The sequence below is a fragment of the Diabrotica virgifera genome, chromosome 9 (genome assembly GCF_917563875.1).
Source record: "Diabrotica virgifera virgifera chromosome 9, PGI_DIABVI_V3a".
NCBI lineage: Eukaryota > Metazoa > Arthropoda > Insecta > Coleoptera > Chrysomelidae > Diabrotica > Diabrotica virgifera.
Genome location: NC_065451.1, coordinates 101,326,091 through 101,334,221, shown reverse-complemented (window position 1 = coordinate 101,334,221; position 8,131 = coordinate 101,326,091). Strand labels below are relative to the sequence as shown.

The window sequence follows — 8,131 nt, the reverse complement described above, 5'->3', positions numbered from 1 at the left end:
CTAAGACCACCACCCAAGTCCGTAGGATATTGGGAATGTGTGGATATTACCGCCGATTTGTACCTTCGTACTCTACCTTGTTGTCACCTCTTACTGATCTTTTGAAGAACAGGAAAAAGGGGCAGACCATTACTTGGACTCCTGAGGCCGATGAAGCTTTTAGGCGCGTTAAAGAGGCTTTAACTAGCGCACCAGTCATGATGTCACCTAATTTTAATGAGCATTTTTATTTGATGACTGATTGCTCTAATACTGCTTCTGGTGGCGTATTGTTCCAGTTGAAAGATGGCACGGAACATCCCATAGCTTACACGAGTAAGAAATTGAATAAGGCCCAGAAAAACTATTCCACCACTGAGAAAGAACTCTTAGCTATCATACATGGGTTGGAAGCATTTCGTTATTATTTAGAGGGCCGTAATTTCACCATAATTACGGACCACAGTTCCTTGGTATGGCTTCATAGTATGAAAAACCCATCTCAGAGACTTTCCCGATGGATATGCAAACTGGCTGCCTATTCCTATAAGATTGTTCATCGAAAGGCCAACGGGGTAGTGGTTGCTGATGCTCTTTCCCGTGTTCATGATCTTAATGTATTAGATTTGTCCACCTTAACTCCTGACGAGTGGTATCAGAATATGATTGATAGGGTTACTCAAGAGCCACAAAATTATCCTGATTTTAAGGTAGAGAACAATATACTGTACAAACATATCTTAAGTCCTATAGAGGCCTTATCCAATATGTCAGATTGGAAAATAGTTGTACCTACGCCAAATAGGGAGAACATATTACGTATGTTTCATGATGAAGTTACTGCTGGACATTTTGGTTTTTATAAAACTTTTCATCGTATTGCTGAATTATATTATTGGCCTGGCATGCGCAAGTCTATCAAAAAGTATATTTCTAAGTGTTTAGTTTGTGCGACTTGTAAACCCAGTAATTTACCACAAGCTGGACTCATGGGTTCCTTTAGGAACATTAATTTTCCTTGGCAGATGATCTCGTTGGATCTCATTGGACCCTATCCTCGTAGTTATAAGGGTAATACTTACTGCTTGGTAGTTGTGGATTATTTCACCAAATTTCCTGTAGTTTGTCCTCTTCGTCAGGCCACAACTCCAGCCATTCTGAAATATTTAGAGGAACAAGTCTTTTTGTTGTTTGGTGTTCCCCAAATTGTGTCATGTGACAATGGTCCTCAGTTTGTGTCAAAGGCTTTTAAAGACCTTCTAACTAAATATAAGGTTCAGAAGACCTTTTATAATGCTGCCTACCATCCTCAAGCCAATCATACTGAGAGAGTGAATCGCAGTATTGTCACAGCCCTAAGGTCCTATACATTCCCAGATCACAGAGCTTGGGATCAATATATCCATTCCATAGCTCAAGCCATAAGGACCTCTGTCCATGAGGTTACCCAATGTTCTCCTGCATATCTCAATTTTGGTAGAAATGTTGCTTTATCTGGTGACTATTTTGGTGCAATTTCAGACACTTCCACAAATCTCCCTCAGATATCCGATAACCTTCATCGCCTAGATGATCTCCAGACTCTACCTCAAATTTTTTCTGACATTCGGAAGAAGTTAAAAACTTCCTATTTAAGGAACCAGCAGCAGTATAATTTGAGAAAAAGAGATCTGCGATTCTTCCTTGGAGATAGAGTGTTGAAGCGAAACTTTGTGAAGTCCAATAAGGGTGATGCTATTTCAGCAAAATTTTGCCAGAAATATATTCCCTGTATGGTCGTAAAGGTAATATCTCCGTTAGTATATGAATTGAAGGACAATTCGACTAACAAACGAATTGGACAATTTCACATAAAGGATTTACTGCCTGATAACACCATGGATGAGAGTGATTCTTCATCTTCGGAAGATTAATTTTATAGGGTTTTTTTTTGAGCTAATCTCTTCCTCTATTTGTCTTTGGCTCAATCTCTTTATGATTTGGTATTTTAGCTTAATAATTTATTCACCAGATAGAGCAGGTACATAGCTCAATTTTTATCTTTTGGCATTGTTGTTAGATGACTTCTAATTTATGAATCATTAGGTTAATTATTTCTGTAACACTCTTATATATGAGCTTATCATTTTCTTTTTTACTATTAATGATGCACTTCAATTATTATGAATCAACATTATTAATTACTAATGCTGTTAGTAGGAATATCCAGTTAATAAGAACCTACTTGTAATTTTTAGAGTGTGCACTTACCCCCTTAGCATAGAAGGGTTGTTGATTATTGTATATTTATATATTTGAATATGTAAGCTCATACAAGTACGTTGGTTTAATGTTGATATTTGGTATGGAACTATGGAACTAACAATATTAGACACTACTTATCTCAGGTTGTGTGTTGTATTTTTGATATTTGATTAGGTATATACTATTTTTTTTATATGTATCTTTTATTATCTGGTTATGAGATTTGTCATATTGGAAAGATGGGGTGGTTCTTAATTTGATATTCGTTTACTTTATCAACATTTGTCACAGATATCTTAAATACTTTATAATAATTCATATCCTTATGCCCTGAGTATGATTCTGGAATTAGTTTGGAATTCTGATGTATGTATGGATTTCTTCTTAAGAACTAGTCTGCCAATGCTCTGTAATGTGGGTTCCTAGGTAACCTAGTGAATGCGTGGGTTCGAAATTCAGCAACTGATCACTGCTATCCGATTTCGTAACCTATGTTTTCATAGCAGAGTACGCAGATGTTTATCCATCAAAATATTTCTGGTCAGGAAAGGTTGGCCACATGTCCTGACCATCCTTGTGTAATTATTCCAGTTACATTTTTTAGCATTTGATAGGGAATATTTAGTTTATATTATGTCCCGTACTTCATAGGTAGTAGGTTCCTTTTAGTATTTGAGGTGTTTGGACAAATGAATTGCTTATTTTAGTAGATTCCCTCTTCTTTCCTGAGGCATTAGTTTTGTTGTTGAGATTCAGGAATATTTCCTGGATAATTCTATGTATGCGAGAACGTATGAATCTACAGTTTTATTCAAAATTGGTTGCTCGTTCTCGTCATATTTTTTTTTCTATCATTTATTATGGTGTCATAGAACTTGTAAGTTCACCATTTAGATTTTATTATTACAATTGGTACGTTATCTGTATTTCTTATTCCCATGCATCTATTGTAGCTACATGCTATAGCTAGTGAACAACAGCACGGACCAATTTTAGTTAGTCAACGACTTACTTTAGTCGATAGACCTAATTTAGTTTATTTAGTATTAGTGAGAATTGGTACACAAATCTTCCTGATCGTTCTTCTTTGGATATGCTCCTATAAATCTGGTGTCCATTGATAGTCCGATTTTGGATTAAGAGTCCGATTCCACATTTATTTTGATTAATGAGTTTTTGGATAACTTTGATATGCTTACTATTTGTATTATTTGGCACTGGTGAGAATTGTTCCATAAATATTCCTGATTGTTCTTCTCTGGATATGCTATTACGAATCTGGTGTCCATTGGTAGTTCAATTTTGGATGAAGTGTTCGATTCTTCACTTATTTCAGTTGTTGATTTCTTTTGTCTTACTTTAGTATATTTACTTGTGTTATGGTGCGAATTGGCTCATACCTTTGCCTGGTTGTTCATCCTTGGATATACTCTTTATAAATTTGATGTCCATGGATTGTTCAATTTTGCATTTAGTGCCAATTCGACATTTATTTGTCATTATGAACTTTAGTACATTATTTAGCTTATGTTTTGGTTTGCAGACAAAATGTCGATGACATTTTAATATGACTTCGAGTCATCTTTTCCGATTCATAGTTTTGGTGTAGTAATCATCCTTCTTTCCCTGATCCCTAATTTGTGGTTACTTGTAATCTTGCGGGTCCACGTAGAATGATAGATTATTACCACTTGGTTATTAATATTTTGAATTAAAAAAAAAAAAAATTTTGCTTAAAATTTTTTCTTCTCCGAGTAGAAGGGGAATATAACAGTCCGTTAACTTTAATTATCTTTATAGTTATTTTATTTAAATTTTAATAACGGTTTGTCATTAAGTTATACTTAAAAATAATAAGATCTAACTAAAATAAATCTTTTACTGACGTCATACTTAACTATTAGTTGGCACAAGTACTTCAGTTGGTATTAGACACCATTCGCTGTCATGTGAGTTTCGTTCTGTGGGGCTTCTCGTCTAACGACAGGAAATATTGGACACTTCGCTTGGTACGCTAGAACGGAAAAGTGGCGGATGGCTGATTGAAAAGGACGGAAATTTTAATACAATAGTTTCAAGCTTTTATAAGTGATATTTAGTGGCAAATTATTGGTGGTGTTTTGGAGAAGCTAGGAGACTAAGTTTTGGGAGATCCCGGAGGAATTGGAAGTCATGTCATCCGGTAAATTTTTTTACTCTTAAAAAGTTTGAGAAAAAGGAACGAATATGGCCGCTATCATGTCATATTAAATTCCTATTGAATTTATTTCTGTAAATGTATGAATCGGAGTTGTTCTTTGAATTTAGTATCTTTAATTATATCCATAGTTCGAAAATATACACTCAGATGAAGATTATCTTGTCACATATCCTGTAAATTATATCATTTGATTTGTGTGGTTATGTCAACCTCATAATATTGAATTCAAATTTTACAGATTACATTCATTATTCTCTATTCTACTAGATTGTGTGTATTCTAGCCACCTTAAATTCGTTCCAAAAGCCAGTATTTTTCTTAAAATTTACAACACATTACATTATCCCATACCATTTTTAATAATAAAAAAATACCCTTTATAGACATATTTTTCAGATAAAAATCATATTCTGTATTAAATATTGAATTTAAAGTTAAATCCCAAATTAATGTGTGTAATGTGAATCAAGGTCAAATCCATCATTGTTTTTGCTAATGATCTTCTTTTTGTTGTTCATTCTGAAAAAAAGATATCTCATTTCTTTTCCTTTGGCTCTTTGACCTTTCCTTAGATTCTGACATTGAAACTAAAACGGGACATGTTTGTTTTTAGCCACTTGGGGGAAATCTTAAACTGTAACCAGTCCGTCAGCTCCCCTCACAACTGGGAGCAACCGTTCTACGCCAAGCCAGGTCATTTGGAGACCAGCCTGGAGAACCTCCCACATACCTACTTTGTATCCTGCCCTCTGCACCCCAGAAGGGCATCGGTATATTAATTGGTACAAGCTAGCACCATCCCTGTGCTAATTCGCCTACCAGGGATTTTGGAATCCGTAGCAAGGACACTCTCGGGGACCATATAGGGTTTGTTTTGGGACACTTGGTATCTGCTAGTGATTGTCACTTCCACTATTACACCACATTCATTTTTTGTATAAGACTCGGGACATTTATTTTGATGATTAAGTTTTATAGTTTATCGCACATATTTTGTTTCAATATTTAAGTTGCATATTGTTTTTATATATCTATAATAGTTGATAGTGTTCCCCAAACCAGTAAACTCTCTGGTCAAAGAGGTTTGAGCTCAGATCATCTTTTCCCCATATGAGATTCTCTTTACCTTTATATATTACCTGAAATTTACTTGTACCATTTATTTACTTAATTAACTTTATATTTTTAGTACTAACCTTGCTTGTCTCCACTTATCAATTTAAATTTATATACTTTTTCCTCTTAATTTGCTTAATTTATTAACTTATTCATATAACCTTTATCTTTCTTTAGTCAATCATAATTATTTAACTTATTTGCTTAACTTTACTTAAATTCATTTAATCAATTTTTAATTATATCTTTGGACGCTATTCCCTTTGAATAGCTATCCATTTTACTTGTTATATTTTTTAGTGACTACGTGTCGAAGCAACTGATTTTTATATATCAAGTAGACCGTAGGTTCACCTTAATGAGGCTAGTGCCTATTTAACTCTTTGAGAGTTACGGAAATTATTCATTGTGAATAATCCTCCCTTAATTATATTCTGGTTCATTAGTTCTATAGGGTTTAACGTTGCTGTACGTATTGCAATCGTACAATTATTTGGTGAAGGTTGTTATTTAACCTAGTATATGTAAGTTGGGGGTATGCTCCATATAAGAGCTACTCCATTACTAATGTAACTATAGATTATATTTATATTACTATAGGTAATTATTTCCCATTGTCATTTTAGAGTTACATAGTTTGTATTTTTCTAACTCAGAGGTTGTCAAAAATCTAAGTAGTTATATTTAATAAATATTTATTTGTTTTGTATATCAATTATTTTTTTTCCCATTTTTGAATTTAATATATTTACTATTTAACAGCAGTGTAAGATACCTGGAAGTTTGGTCCATTCCAACTTCTGGCGCCCATAATTCAGTCTATTTTATTTATCTCCTATATTCTTCTATTTTTATTATATTATTATATTTATCTAATTTATTTACTGAACATATATTTTTATCTTAAAAGATTTCCCTTTTTCTAGTCATCATCTCTCTTTAGGTTGAGCTACTGTTCTTCGACAGGCATGCAAACGAGCCGTATCCATCCTTGAGTGTCAAGTTGCTCTCTTGCATCTATAGCTAGCCAACTCTATTCAGTTTGCCTCTGTCTTTCCATACTTCCATTATCAGTTCATCACCCTCCTTCATTCATTTCATCTTATCATTTTAGTTCAACAAATACTACTGCAAAGTAGTATTTTTGTTACAACTGGTAAGTTTGATTATCTAGTTTAAGCCTCAGTTTTTTGCTGATTTATTTTGCACGGCAGATACCTACTTTCTTCCTTGGAATAAAGCTTAAAAAAATTTCTAATTTTATTTCTTTTTCTTTGGTATATAATATATTACTTGGGGAGAATGAGAATTGGAGTGATTCGAAGAAGCAGGAGATGAAATATATTTATTTTTGAAAAAGATAAAAAAGATCAAGGCAGGTTTTGTTTATATTTGATTCAGAGTCGGACCACCATCTCCATATAGCTATTTCAGCATCCTTATGCCTCATCGGTGAAGCTCAGAATTTATTTTTGAATTTATTGATGGTATTAAAACAAAAATCCCTAATAGACGTTTTTTGAATCAATGGGACTGAAAGATTTTGGATGATCACATCTAGCTCAATGGAGAGACTCTGAAGGTCCTTTTCAGAAACCTTTCTAGGAATGGAGTATTTGAGACCTAGGTTTAAAAGTTAAATTTATTTTTTGTTAAAAACAACTGAATATAGGTTTTTTAGTCTTGGGTGGAATGAGAAGTTTGCAAAAGTGGTGTTACTGTTATTATTCTTTGAAATGACTTTGTTTCTGATAAGTTTGTTTAGTTTTGATTTGAGTCTATTGAATTTAATTGAGGTTACACTGTCCAATCTGTCCTGAACATCATTCTAAAAGCTACATAAGTTGTCAAAACCGATAGTATCTAATAGAGAGTCATACATTACCTTGATTTTACAGTTTATGTAGTTGATCTTACTGTAGTGGTTATAAATCTCCTTTTAATTTTTAGCTGAAAAGTGTTCTTTAGGTTGACTGGAACATTTCCTGGAGTTTTCACTTTACAAAATTTAGGAAAAACATTGTTGTTTATGCATTGGGAGATGAACCACACATCTAATTTGAGAGTGCATCTTTTAGTGGCTAAGCGCATGTACTGAGGAGCCAAGTTGACCATACCGTCAATATTAAAATCCATAAGGAAAAAAATTCCAGTAGCTGGCTGTATACCATTAATTACAAAAATTGAAGAAAAAATCTTCTGTGTAAAAGGTATATTTATTTGAAAATCTCAATAAAGGGCTACATTAAAAAACAGAACGTTTTCGCTCTAAAGAGACCATCATCAGTGTTCTTTGTCTAAAATAAGTATACCCATAATTAGTGAAGACAAAAGTAAAAAATTTAAAGGTTGACCAAGATAAAAAATTAGGTTATACACCAAAAATACATGGGTTAAAACCCTTAAAATGTCGACTAAATGTCTTACATTGACATATTGTATACTAAATCCTGGCGATGGATGAAATTTAGAGAGATACCTCAAAACATTATATGACTATTCCACGAAGCATGTGGGTGGTTCTCTGTCTTCACAGAGAAAGGTGAAAGCCAACTGATTACAGGTGACAGGTGTGAAAGCGTTTCTGACTAA

At 33.5% G+C, this 8,131-nt stretch overlaps 1 long non-coding RNA gene across 1 annotated transcript; it reads left to right on the top strand.

Moving 5' to 3' along the window:
* Positions 1-4,112: 4,112 nt before the first annotated feature.
* On the top strand, positions 4,113-5,292 carry LOC126892232 (uncharacterized). The gene is made up of 2 exons (XR_007700737.1): positions 4,113-4,405; positions 5,037-5,292. It is a non-coding gene; the product is annotated as an uncharacterized LOC126892232 (long non-coding RNA).
* The last annotated feature ends 2,839 nt before the right edge of the window (positions 5,293-8,131 follow it).